Raw genomic sequence first — 14,267 nt, forward strand, 5'->3', positions numbered from 1 at the left:
TTCTGCGCAAGCATTTTGCAAAATTTTTCTGTGTCGGCCTCTTCTGATGCATCGACTATTTCTACGTCGGCCTGATCATTCGTAGGCCGTACCATATCCCCCCTCCACATGGATGCGTAAAAGGGCATCCGATGTGGAAAAGAAAGTGACGCTGGCCGAGACCAGGGTTGAGAGTGCTTAGGTTGTTTTTGATTGCCCCAGTGCCGGTGCTTCCTAGCTTGGTTGATCATGTGGCGGCGGAGAGCGGTACCTAGGAATTTGTTGAGGAAGATGAACAGGCGAGGAGATGTGAAAGGGCGTGTTGAAGACGCTTGGTCATCAATTGTTGTATTGATTGACACTCAATCACTGCAACGATTGACATTCCGGTTGCATGTCCGACACGTGTATGCTCGCTGATTGGTTGACGCTTCATGGGCTGTGCCCTGATTGGTCCTTCTTCATGGGCTTTTCTCTATAAATAGGGCAGTTATTCCGTGATTTTGGCCTCCATTTCATTTTCGAAAATTTTCTCCAAAATCTTCATCTCTCCAAACTTTCAAGGGCTGCCTTTGTCTTCTTAATTTTTGGAGGATTTGATCCGGCGAGTGTTTTTTTCTTCAAGGTAAACAAGTAAACTTTTTATTTTTCTTGCTAGTAATTTGTTGTGAATCATGTCTTCTGCTGATGCTGGACCTAGTAAACCTGCGTTGGGGGGCCCTAGGTCTCCTTCTCCTGAAGTTGATCCTCAAGTTTTGGAGGAATGGGAAGATGATGATTCCTTTGGTGATCTTGGTGATGATTTTGGTGATGATGTGGAAAGGCCTTGCCCTAAGGAGGGGAGGCAGTACGTTATGGACCATGGTGATGCTTGTAAGGTCCGTCTTGACCGTACTTGGACTCATAAGCTCGCCAGTTGTTCCGGCGAGACGTTCTTCGAGGGCCATTTTTTCTTTGGTGAGGGATATAAGATTGTTATCCCTGAGGAGAGTCAGGCCGTCTGTTGCCCTCCACCGGGCTACACCGGCGTATATATGCGGCATTTGGAGTACGGGCTCCGATTTCCGCTAAATGGATACGTTGTGGCCATCATTAAAGCCATGAACGTTGCTGTTGCCCAACTGCACCCGTTGGCTATGAGGACCATAATTGGCTTCGTCTGGCTTTGTCTCTTCAAGGGAGAGGCTCCAACGGTGAATTTATTCCGCCGGCTTCACCATCTCAAACCATTCTCTGGTCGCGTCGGATGGTACAGTGTGCAAATGGAGCAGGGTTATGTCTCTGTTGACAAACTTTCTTCTTGCAAGGACTGGCAAGGTCGGTGGGTGTATGTTAAGGTGCCGGGTGACTATCCGCTGCCCTGCTCCTTTCAGCACCAAGTTAATTTGCGGTGCGAGACTAAGGCGGAGCATGACGGATGGGTCGGCCTAAGAAGCTTAAGATGGATGCCGGCAAGGTCCCTCTTACGGAGGATGAGAAGGCGCGATGAGGCTTTTTGAGGTGGACAAGAGTGGGGTGCCGAAAAGATGGATTCCCCCAACGCAGATCATTCTTCAGGATGAGCCGCTCTGCCATGTCGGCCTCATACCGGCCTTAGCACAGGGTGAGTGAGGTCGGTATGAGGCCCATCACCGCTGTCAATGTTCCCGTTCTTCAAGTTCGATTTAACTTCTCTATTTAATTTTTGCTTTGTTTCCTTCGCAGCTACTTTGGGCGGATTTGTCCGAGGATTTCCTCCGGAAAATGGGGCTGCACAAAGACAAAACCGTTGCTAACTTGCATCCCAAGGCTTTGATTCATGACCGCAGGACGTCGCCGAATGATCTCATGGATCAGCAGCTGAAAAGCTTGAATGTGGTGGAGGCCCAGGCGAAGGTTGTTAGTAACATGCCGCGTCATACGCGAAAGACAAAGCCTTCGTTGGTGACGGCGTCGACATCGGCTACGCCTTCCATCCCCACTGTTCAGAGGGAGGCGGTGGAGATCGTCTATGTCTCCAATGGGGATGACTCCGATGAGGGCGAGGGGTCGCCCCTGGTTCGTAAAAGAAAACAGACAGCCTTTGCCGCCGCCGTTGATTCTGCTGCTGACGAGGAAATGCGTCATTCGGCCAAGAAGGCCAAGCATGGTATTGATCCATCCTGTGGCTCAGATTTAGCCGGTTCATTAGGCGTTGCCGGTGATTGGCTCTCCGGCATATTTGTGTATGTTGATACGATGATTACTTTTAATTTTCGATCACTGCGATCGCCGCCGCTCTTGTTGAGCGAAAGTGGAGGAGAACCTGCCGCAGTGGTGATGACATCGTCGCTACTGTTTCTTCATCCCAGAAGGTTTCCCTTTCCCATCCGCAGGCTGGTGATCATAACGTCGCCACTGGCTCTTCATCCCAGAAGGCTTCCCCCTCTCAGCTTTTATCGGAAGGCGCGAAGTTGATCAAGAGACTGGCGAGGTGGAACGAGCTGACCGGTGCTCGTATCACGGAGCAGGAGAAGGTCGCGGCTCAATCTGCTTTTGAGCTTGATGCCATTAAGAAGGTGGCCACGAAGGCGAGACTGGATCTTCTCAATGAGCAGAGGCTCCGGGGGGAGGCCGAGAAGGCGCTCTTGGCTGAGAGGAAACTCAGGGAGGACGCTGAAAAGGAGGTCCTTGCTGAGAGAGCCAAGGCCGAGGCTTCTGCGGCCGAAGTTGAAAAGCTGGTGGCGAAGTGTGACCTCGTTCAGAGGCATGCCGACCTTTATCTCCAGCAGAGGAACGAATTTAGGAGCAAATTTCAGATCCAGGGGAAGGTGATTCGGAGCAAGGAGGCCATCATCAGGCAAAAGGAGGACGACATTGAGATGCTCCAAACCAAAATGCTCCCTGACCTGTGTTCCAAATTCCGGGATCTGGCCGAAGCAGCTGCCAGGGAAGTAATTGAGGAGCTTTTTCCTCTTGAAGGTTCCTTTCCGTGGGGCAGATATGACGAGCTGTTTGACGACAAGCTCGAAGCTAAGGAGAAAGCCGTGGAGGAGAGGGTCAAGGAGGCGGCGAGGGTGAAGATAGAGCAAAAAGCGGCCGAGGAGGCGGCAGCTATCGCTGAGAAGGCTAAAGCGGCCAAGGAGGAAGCCGATTGGGCAAGGGCAGTTGAGGCTGCCGTGGCTAAGGCTGGGGCTGCTGAAGCTGAGGCTGCTAAGGGAGCTGCTGGGTTGCCCCTCGAAGAAGGTCTTCTACCGCTGCTGATGGCGAGCAACAGCAGACATAGGGAGATGATATCTGTAGCCTTGTCTTTTGGTTTGTCCTTGTAATTTCTTGTAATTCGTTGAACATTTTTAATAAGAGCTCGTTTCTTCTGCCTCCGGCCTGGCCGAGGTTTTTACCTTACTTCCTTTTCTTGCGCTAGTTATTCGAGCCTCAACTGTACTTTTAGCGTCTTTGTCTTCGTCTGGGTTGTCTCCTTACGTTATTAATTGAGGGTCTCTTTTGTTTCCGCCTCGGCTTGGCCGAGGCAGTCTAGAGCGCGTATCTCAATTGTGTTAACGCTTCTAAGGCATTTTGATTGCTTTGCGAGTATCAACTGCGCTGGTCGTGATTGCCGCTCTTGTCGGTGTGACAGTGTGAGCCAGCATCTGCTTCTTGTTACTGACTGCCGTGGCGTCTACCACTTGGAGTGACTGCGACGGCGCCTAACCTCTTGGGGTGACTGCCGTGGCGTCTACTACTTGGGGTGACTGCGACGGCGCCTACTTCTTTATGGGACTACCGTGGCGTCTACCACTTGGAGTGACTGCGACGGTGTCTAACCTCTTGGGGTGACTGCCGTGGCGTCTAATACTTGGGGTGACTGCGACGGCGCCTACTTCTTCATGGGACTACCGTGGCGTCTACCACTTGGAGTGACTGCGACGGCGTCTAACCTCTTGGGGTGACTGCCGTGGCGTCTACTACTTGGGGTGACTGCGACGGCGCCTACTTCTTCATGGGACTACCGTGGCGTCTACCACTTGGAGTGACTGCGACGGCGTCTAACCTCTTGGGGTGACTGCCGTGGCGTCTACTACTTGGGGTGACTGCGACGGTGCCTACTTCTTCATGGGACTGCCGCTCTTGTCGGTATGACAGTGTGAGCCGACATCTGCTTGTTGATAAAGACTGCCGCTCGTGTCGGTGTGACAGTGTGAGTCGGCGTCTGCTGCTTCTTAGCGACTATGGGAAGAATGAACACTTTGATGGAAGACTTGACGGTTTTTCATTTAGGTAAAAGGATGCGTCGGGGTGCCCACAGTTGTTTTGGACACCTCCGCCGCTACATAGATTATTCCCGAGATTACCATCGTCCTAATGGCCTATCAAAGGCGCAACGCCCTAGTCAGCCGTTAGTTAAGTCCATGAGGTCGCCCTCCTGTTGTAAGGATAGGCCTTTCCCTTTCTCTGATTTCTTTGCTACTTTGAGGGATTGCATGTTGCATCCTCTGGCGGCTATCTGGACATTGACCACCTCGTCGTTCTCGTCCTTAGAGACGAGCTTATGCGCTTCCCCCCGGTCCGAGACATACATTAGTGTTAGGGCCCGGATGGACATCACTGCGTCGGCCTCGCTCAGGGTGACTCGGCCTATGAGAACGTTGTAGGCGGACGAGCCGTCGATGACCACGAACTCAGCTAGGAAGTTTTTGGCCGCACTCTTTTCGCCGAAGGTCACCGGGAGTCTGATTGATCCCAGTGGTACCAGGCCGGCCCCAGAGAAGCTGTATAGTGGGTTGGTGCAGGGACTCAAGTCCTTGACTTTCAGGCCGAGGCTGAGGAAGCACTCCCTGAACATGATGTTTGTGTACGCGCCCGTGTCAATCAGGCACCTCTTGACCAGGTGGTTGGATATGTCCAAATTGACTACAAGTGGGTCGCTGTGAGGAGCGACGACTCCTTCGTAGTCCTTTCTTCCAATGGTTATGTCGGGGATGTTGGAAACAGGGGTCGCTGTGTTGGGCACAAAGTTGATGGCCTGATATAGTTCGTTCAGGTGCCGTTTATGCCCATGAGCGGACCCTCCGTTCTCGTTGCCCCCGATGACAACATGGATCACTCCTATCCGTTCGAAGACGGACTTCTTACCTGAACTGTTGGCATCAGTCTTTTGGCTTTTGGCAACGTACTTGCCGATGCTCCCCTTCCGGATCAGCTCTTCAATGGCATTCTTCAGATGCCGGCAGTCGTTGGTTAGATGGCCGGTGTGGCCGTGGTACTCACAGTACTGGCTCGTATCACCGTCGCTTTTTGGCTTGGGAGGTCTCTCCCATTTCTGGCCCTCGTCTTTGCTCAGGGCGAAGACCTCGGCGGCTGACACGACGAGAGGGGTTTTTTCACTATACCGCCTCTGGTGGTACGTTCCTGAACTCCACCCGGCGCCCGCCGAGTCCTGTTTCCTGGAAGATTTGTCCGACCGTGACCTATTGTTCTCACGGCGTCTTTCATCGGACCGTGACCCGTTGTTATCACGGCGTCTTTCATCCGGGTTGTCTTCCCGGTGACTCTTCTTTTCTGAGTGCTCGGCCTCGCTGGGGCCTACCCAGGTTTTGTGATAGTCTTCTACCTTGATGGCTTGATCAGCCAACTTTCTGGCGGCATCCAGACCCAGGCCTCCGCACTTGATGAGCTCATTTTTTAATTCTCCCCTTGGGAGGCCTTTCATCAGCGCGAAAGCCGCCAATTCGGGATTAATTTCTCGAATCTGCTGGACCTTTCCGTCGAACCTCTTTACATAGCTTCGTAGGGTCTCTCCCCCCTCCTGTTTGATAGTTAGGAGGTCTGACGTTTCCACGGCCCTCCTCTTATTGCAAGAATACTGGGCTAGGAAGGCGTCCCTTAGGTCGGCGTAATAGTATACCGAGCCGTCGGGGAGCCCCTTGTACCAACTTTGAGCCATCCCATGCAGAGTTGTTGGGAAAACTCGGCACCAGACCTCATCGGGCTGCTCCCATACCGACATGTAAGACTCGAAAGCCTCAGCGTGGTCGGATGGATCACTATCTCCTTTGTATGATAGAGGTGGTAGCTTGAGCTTGGTTGGCACCTGGATCTCTAGGACGTAGGCGCTGAGGGGCTGTCTGACCACGTGTCGGACTATACGCGGCGACCGGCTCCTCGCATTCCTAATCCGGCTCCTCCCCTCGTTGCGGGAAGGACTCCTTCTTCGACTTGGACTTCTCCTCCAACTCTGCTGAGTCGGACTCCTCTGGCTCCTTTGGGGTAAGCCTCGTTCGTGCGGCGGGGACGATGTCCTCCCATGAGTACGGGAAGGACTTAGGTCTACCGCGCCCACTTTGGGCTCCCCCGGCGACTTGGCTGGATCAGCTTCTCCTAGCGCTCCGTTCAAATTTCTCGGAGTCACATTTTGGGCCCTGGTCTCCTGGACAGTTTCCGTCGCTCTTGTCGGCGTGACAGTGTGAGCAGGCGTACTACTAATTAGGTCTAGGAGCATTTTCAGCTTTGCTACGTCAACCACGTGTCCCATGATGGTGACCTGGTTGGGTTTGGGCAACGGCGCGTGTCGGGTATTGATGGCATCCCGAACTCCGGTTGGATTACACCGCCGGTGGAGGGTCGTATGACTCGAGTTGTTGAAAGTATCATCTTGGTAAAACGCGGTTTCGTCGATTCTGATCGCGTCTTGTTGTTTTGACATTTTCTTAGCTTTTTGGGTGGGTTTTTGTTGTTTTTTTTTTGTTTGGGAATGAATGTGACTAGCTTCTAGTGTCTATCCCCACGACGGCGCCAATTGTTCCTGGCGTAATTCGGAGCGGATATTCGTTACCACCCTTGGCTTGTAGAATAATGTCTTTGGTTTGATTCTTCTTGTCTTTATCGTTCCTCTCGGCCTCTCCCGCAACAATGGACAACCGAGGGCTTGGCTTTGCGCCAAGCGTACTCACTCCGACGCTCAAGTCAGTAAACTTAAAGGATTAAGTTGTATGTTATTCAGAGCGATATATTGTAGAGAGATGAGGAAGATAATACCAGTTTATGTGTGATACTAGGTCAAGTTGTGGATTAGTTGGATCCTTTCCTCAATGAAGGTTGAGGAGTATTTATAGACTTTCACCTTTTGTCACGTAGTGGCCAAGTGGCCAAGTGGCTAGCAGGTGGAAAGACCGTTCTACCCTCGGCCGATGGACCTATGGCAGGCTGGCCGAGGGTCTTGGATATGAGTACGCGGATATGTGTCCCGGCTGGCTGGTTGCCTTGCCGAGACCCAAGTGACAGGCCGATGAGTTGCATCGGCTAGACTGTCTAAGTCGTTGACTTTGCTGTGGATATCTTTGACCTTGCTCAATGTGTTGACTTGGTCAGCGGTGCATAATATGCCCCATCAGTAATAAATATTAAAAATAAATTTTAATAAAATAATAACAACACTAAATAAATTAATATAATAAGAATGATAACAATAAGAATATAAAATAAGATCTGAACTGAACTGATCTGAACTGAACTGAACTGAACTGAACTGAACTGAACTGAACTGAATGAAGCTGGACTGAACTTAATAGAGCTAAACTGAACTGAACTGAACTTATTAGAACTGAAATTAAGTCCAAAAGAACAGGGCCTACGTGACATTATCACCCTTGATAAATCATAAACTGCATATTGAATATGGAACTGACATTATGACCCTTGATAAATCATAAACTTCGCGCTTAACAGAGTCGCGGTAACTATTTACGCCCTTATTTGTCATAATCTACTGATCAAACAAAATAGTAAGTTAATGCAATACAATAACAAAGTAGTAACTTAATGCAATACAATAACAATCACAGCATAAGTATACCTTTAATGAAAATAAAATCATGAACTAACATAGAAATTAAATGAATTAATGAAATTCATACTAAAATCATAAATACAAATTGATAATAACAATCACTTACAACTTCATATTGTCCCGTGTTGTATTGCAATTAAACAGCTTCAAATGTTAATTTCTACACACAGAAACCCTAAAAAACACAGATAAACAGACGAATTAGGGTTATCAACAATGCCAAAATAATTAGGGTTATCAGTAATGCAGTCAGAATGCAAGATTAGAGAATCCCCCCTACTACTAAGAGAATAAAAACTCTTAGTAGTTTTCCCGCCTAAGAAAATAACGCTCAAAACTATATATGGTAACAATATTACATTTATATTTACCTCTTTTACAAGAAACAATTATTATCCCTAATTTATTAGTATACAATCATTTCCATAAATGTTATCCTTCATCAGTTACACTCTAAAATTACGCAAATCTTCTTTTTATAGTATTATCCTTCATCAGTTAGACTCTAAATATGGTTTTATAAATGACGTAACAAATTTTTATGTATTTTCTTTATTAAAAATTAAAAAAAATAGTTAATTATTTGTACATTGTCTTTTAAATGCGTAGTATACTGTTTTTACCTGTTTTCGTTATAAGGTAATACGCATTTTAATTAGATCTTACATAACTTAATTTTATTTTATGTCATATCCTATAACGATATAACATTATAGTGTTATTTTTAACAGTAAAGTAAAAACAGTTTCAGACAAAAATAACTTAAAACTTTCGTTTTCTACCCCTTACTAAGATTATATTTAGTACTCCGTACATTATAACATTAAACTCCAAGTATAGTTAATTTATACAATTAATTTAATAAGAAAATTTCTTTATAAAAGAAATCTAAAAAATACCGTGCTGTAGCACGGGAACTATACTAGTTACAATTACAATGATAGCAGAAAGGACGTAAATCGACGGATGCTTTGAGCGCAAAATTGATGTATTCAATTTCGAGCTGAGTGCTGATCAAATGGCCCAGTACAGGCGGCCTAGCCCGGTTCGACACAATTTTTTTTCCCTGGATTTGGGCTAGAGATTAGACCCAAAAAAGCTTGTTATCCGGCCCAATAAAGATCCGATGTAGTTTAGGTCCAAGTATGGGCCGAGTTTTAGGCCATTGTTTTGCCCGACCCGGGCCAAAAATAGTAGGACACAAAGCTTTTTATAACGGTATAGTTTCCATGTTATTTTTGGGGTTTGCAGTTTTTGCTCGAATACCCCTATTTTTGTTTAAAAATGTTTGACTGGTCATATCTCTTAGTTACGAGATTGAAAAGCCGCGTATTTTTTTTCCTAAGTAGTTTGTCTTTACGAGATCTTCAATTTGAAAAAAAAAAATGTGCTTTTATGACATCTTAGAACGGAGTTACGACTTGTCAACGTTTATTCGTTCCAGAAACTCTGACCGGCTTTTATTTTCGATCACATATGCAAAAAATGAAGTTTTTTTTTTCAAAATTATTGTCTTTCCGAGATCTACAATTTTAGAAAAGGAATTGCGAATTTACGAAAATGTGACTAAAATATGAGCTGTTAAAGTAATTTTTCATAAAAACAGGTGTATTTAGGTAAAAAATACAAACTTTAGGGGTATCATGAGAATAATCCCCTTTATAAACCAGTAGCTTTTGACGAAGTCGTTTTTATTTACATAGGAATGAACTTTTGGATTTTAAAAATAATAGTGTATTTATATATATGAAATGAAAATGGTTTAAGATTCGGGTCTTTTTAAAATTTATTATATAAGAAATTAATGACTCTTTAATAAATAAAATATCAATTAACACTAATAAGCTATTAGGAGTATTACAATTGGTAAAATGGAAATTTAAATGAATTGGTTGGCCAAAATCTCATAATTTACATTTTTTTCATGTATTGTGAATTTCCCTATAATGTGATAATTTGATTATCTAATCGCCCTAACTAATTGGGAACTCAGCATGAATTATATTAGGGATAATTCTCATGGTACCGCGAGTTTTGCACCTTTTCCCCAAATACCCCAATTTATGTCCAAAAAAAAAGTTTGACAGGTCATATATCTTAGTTACGAGATCAAAAAGCCGTGAATTTTTTCCCAAGTGGATAATCTTTACAAGATCTTCAATTTGGGAAAAAAAAAATGTGTATTTCTAACATCTTAGAACGGAGTTACGACTTGTCAAAGTTTATTCGTTCAAGAAACTTTGATCGAGTTTTATTTTCAATCACATACACAGAAAATAAAGTTTTTTTTTTCAAAATGATTTGTTTTTCCGAGATCTACAACTTTTGAAAAAGAATCATGGATTTACGAAATTGTGCCTAAGAGATATGAGCAGTTAAAGTAAATTTTCAGAAAAGTAAGGACATTTGGGGGGAAAATGCAAAGTTCAGGGGTACCATGAGAATTATTCATTATATTATCGTATGCCATCCAAATAACTTTTTGAACAATACATATTTATTGTCCAATTCAATTCAAGAGTTTTTCAAATGAGTAATGATAAATACAGCTCTTGCAGTTGTAGAAAAGAACTAAATATGTTTCCTAAACTGAAATTAAATTAGAAATGTATGACAAATTTATATGTATATTGGTATAGCTATTGCTTATTCTAACATTTTAACTCCTCTTTTCATATCTTAAATTAAATACAGCCCTATAAACTGTACGAATATATCATTTTCGCATTGATGGGGCATATTCTGCACCCGCTGACCAGTCAACATATTGAGCAAGGTCAAAGATATCCACAGCAAGTCAACGGCTTAGACAGCCTAACCGACGAGGCTGTCGGCCTGTCAGATGGGTCCCGCCGGGCAACCAGACCAGCCGGGCACACATCCGCGAACTCATATCCAAGACCCCTCGGCGGTGAGTCAACAGGGCCCGCCGGCCTGCCATAGGTCCCTCGGCCGAGGGGTAGATCAGTCTTTCCACCTGCTAGCCACTTGGCCACTTGGCCACTACGTGACAAAAGGTGAAAGTCTATAAATACTTCTCTACTCTCATTGAGTAGAGGATCCACAATTGAACCTAAGAATCACTATTCACCTGGTAATATCTTCCTTATCTCTCTACAATACGTACTTTGCCAAGTAACAACAACTTACCTCTCTAAGTTACTGACTTGAGCGTCGGAGTGAGTTCGCTCGGCCCAAAGCCGAGCCCTCGCTTGTTCATCGTTTCCGGAGACCGCAAGGAGGATTCAACCAAAGACGTCATTCTACGAGCACGGGTGGTAACTTATAATCGCTCCGGAATTACACCGGAACAATTGGCGCCGTCAGGGGATGATACTAGAAGCTAGTCACATTCATTCCCAAAAAAAAAAAAAAAAAAAAAAAAAAAAAAAAAAACCCACCCAAAAAGCTAAGAAGATGTCGAAACAACCAGAGAAGGTGTTGGTGGAAAACAAATTCTACCAAGACGACAGATTCCACAACTCAGAAATCGGGCAGTCCCCCACCGGCCGTATCACTAATACGACGAACGGGACGCCAAGCGAACAAGATATGCCGCTGCCCGCCGACCAGGTCACCATCATGGGACATGTGGTTGATGCAGCAAAGCTGAAGCTACTCCTGGACATAATTGCTAGTACGCCGGCTCACACTGTCACGCCGACAAGAGCGGCGGAACCCGTCCAGGAGACCAGGGCCCAGAATGTGACTCCAAGAGACTTGAATGGAGCACTGGAAGAAGCTGGCCCCGTCAAGACGCCGGAGGAGCCCAGCGTGCCAGTGGTAGACCTTAGTCCTTCCCGCACCCGCGGGAGGACAGCGTCGCCGCGGCACCGACGAGGCCTGCCTCAGAGGAGTGAAAGAAGCCCGACTCATCAGAGTCGGAGAAGAAGCCCCTCCCCCCCCGCCACGGGGAGAGAAGCCGGACTAGGGATGTGAGGAGCCGATCGCCGCGTGTCGTTCGACACGTGGTCAGACAGCCCCTCAGCGCCTACGTCCTAGATACCCCGGTGCCGACTAGGCTGAAGTTGCCACCTATAGCATACAAAGGAGAAGGCGACCCAACCGACCACGTCGAGGCTTACGAGTCTCATATGTCAGTATGGGAGCAACCCGATGAGGTCTGGTGCCGGGTCTTCCCAACGACATTGCATGGGATGGCACAAAGTTGGTACAAGGGGCTACCTGACGGGTCGTTATACTGTTACGCCGACCTAAAAGACACGTTCCTAGCCCAGTATTCCTGCAACAAGAGGAGGGCCGTGGAGACCTCGGACCTCCTGACTATCAGACAGGAAGGAGGTGAGTCTCTCCGAAGTTATGTGAAGAGGTTCGACGCCAAGGTTCAGCAGATCCGTGAGCTGAACAACGAACTGGCAGCCTTCGCGCGGATGAAAGGCCTCCCGAGAGGAGACCTAAAGAATGAGCTCATCAAGTGCGGCGGCCAAAGGTTAGACTCCGCCAGGAAAATGGCCGATCAAGCCATTAAGGTGGAGGACTACCACAAGACCTGGGTAGGCCCCAGCGAGGTCGAATACTTAGAAAGAAAAAGCCGCCGGGAGGACAACCCGGATGAAAGACGCCGTGACGGTAATAGGTCACGGTCTGACAGGTCCACCAGGAAGCAGAACTCGGCGGACGCCGGGGGGAGTTCGGGAACGAACCGCCAGAGGCGGTACAATGATCACACCCCCCTGGCCGTGTCTGCCGCCGAGGTTTTCGCCCGAGCAAGAGCGAGGGTCGAAGTGGGAGAGGCCTCCCGGCCGAGGAGTGACGGTGACACGAGCCAAGATCGTGAGTACCACGGCCACACCGGTCACCTTATCGACAACCGCCGACATCCAAGAATGCCATTGAAGAACCGATCCGGAAGGGAGCCTCGGCAAGTATGTTGCCAAAGACCAAAAGACCGACGGTTCAGATAAGAAATCCGTCTTCGAACGGATAGGAGTAATCCATGTTGTCATCGGGGGCAACGAGAACGGTGGGTCCGCTCATGGGCACAAACGGCACCTGAATGAGCAGATCGTGGCCATCAACTTCGTGCCCAACACAAATACTCCCGCTTCCAACATCCCCGATATAACTATTGGAAAGAAGGATTACGAGGGAGTCATCGCCCCTCACAAATGACCCACTCGTAGTCCACTTGGACATAGCCAACCACCTGGTGAAGAGGTGCCGATTGACACAGCGCCTACACAAACATTATGTACAATGAATGCTTTCTCAACCTCGGTCTCAAGGTTGAAAACTTGAACCCCCGCACCAGCCCGTTGTACGCTTTTTCCGGAGCCGGCCTGGTACCCCTTGGTCAATCAGCCGCCGGTGAGGTTCGGCGAGGGAAGTGCGGCCAAGAACGTTATGTCTGAGTTCGTGGTCATTGACGGCTCGTCCGCATACAACGTTCTCATAGGCCGAGTCACCCTGAGCGAGGCCGATGCAGTAATGTCCATCCGGGCTTTGACATTGATGTATATCTCGGACCGGGGGGAAGCGCATAAGCTCGTTTCAAAGAACGAAAAGGACGAAGTGGTCAATGTCCAAGTGTCCGCCCGAGGGTGCAACATGCAATCCTTCAAAGTGGCGAAGAAGTCGAGAGAGGGGAAGAGCCCATCCTTGCAGCAGGAGGGCGAGCGCATAGGTACCACCGTCGGCATGGTTGAAGGAGCGGAGACCGAGGAGGTAGAGATTGACCCGGCCGCACCGTAACTATCGGTGTTAACCTGAGCCAAAGTTCGAGCCGCACCCCTAGATCTGCTGAGAAAGAACAAAGACGTCTTCGCCTACTCAGCGGCCGAGATGCCAGGCGTGAGCCAGGAAGTAATTGTTCACAAACTAAACGTACTCCCCACCGCTCGCCCTGTCAAGCAAAGGATGAGGAACTCCTCAGCCGAGAAGGATGAGGCCATCAAAGCCGAGGTAGATAAATTATCGGGCGGGCTTCATCATGCCTTGTACCTATCCTGAGTGGTTAGCTAATGTTGTAATGGTGAGGAAATCATCGGGGCATGGAGGATGTGCGTGGATTTTACCAATCTTAATAAAGCATGCCCCAAAGATTGCTATCCCTTGCCTCGAATAGATAGCTTAATCGACGCGACGGCAGCTACACTATCTTGAGCTTCTTGACGCCTTCTCGGGTATCATCAGTGTGTTCATGGCCGAGGAGGACATGCCAAAATGCGCATTCATCACTGCTAACGGCACATACATGTACAAAATGATGCCGTTTGGTTTAAAGAACGCCGGTGCAACTTACACAAGAGTGGTGGACAAAGTGTTCCAAAATCAAAAAGGGCGAAACATTGAGGCTTACGTCGACGATGCTATTGTAAAAAGCAAGTCCGACAGCGAGCACTTAGCCGATTTACGCGAGACATTTTGTTCACTAAGGAAGTACAAGATGAAGCTCAACCCAATGAAATGCAACTTCGGTGTCCGGGCAGGTAAGTTCCTCGGCGTACTTGTCAGTGCCAGGGGA

This window comes from Silene latifolia, chromosome 1 (assembly GCF_048544455.1).
Source record: "Silene latifolia isolate original U9 population chromosome 1, ASM4854445v1, whole genome shotgun sequence".
Lineage (NCBI taxonomy): Eukaryota > Viridiplantae > Streptophyta > Magnoliopsida > Caryophyllales > Caryophyllaceae > Silene > Silene latifolia.